Source organism: Penaeus monodon, chromosome 27 (genome assembly GCF_015228065.2).
Source record: "Penaeus monodon isolate SGIC_2016 chromosome 27, NSTDA_Pmon_1, whole genome shotgun sequence".
Classification (NCBI taxonomy): domain Eukaryota; kingdom Metazoa; phylum Arthropoda; class Malacostraca; order Decapoda; family Penaeidae; genus Penaeus; species Penaeus monodon.
In genome coordinates this window covers 23,672,927-23,673,162 of record NC_051412.1, presented here as the reverse complement: position 1 = coordinate 23,673,162, position 236 = coordinate 23,672,927, and positions in this window count along the sequence as shown.

Below are 236 nucleotides of genomic sequence, written 5' to 3'. Positions count from 1 at the left end.
CCCCCCCAAAAAAAAACCCTTTCCCCACGCCCTTACTTTTTGGTTTTTCCCCCCCGGCTTTTCTTTCCCTTTTTTTCCCCCCCCCCTTCTCTTTTTTGACCTCTCTCCCTTCTCCCGATTCCTTCCCGGGGCCTCATTTGGGGGCCCCCTTCCCCCCTCTGGTCTTTTCCTTGAACTTCTTTTTTTTCCCCTTTTTTCTTTTTCTTTCGTTTTTTTTACTTTTCTTCCCTTTTCCT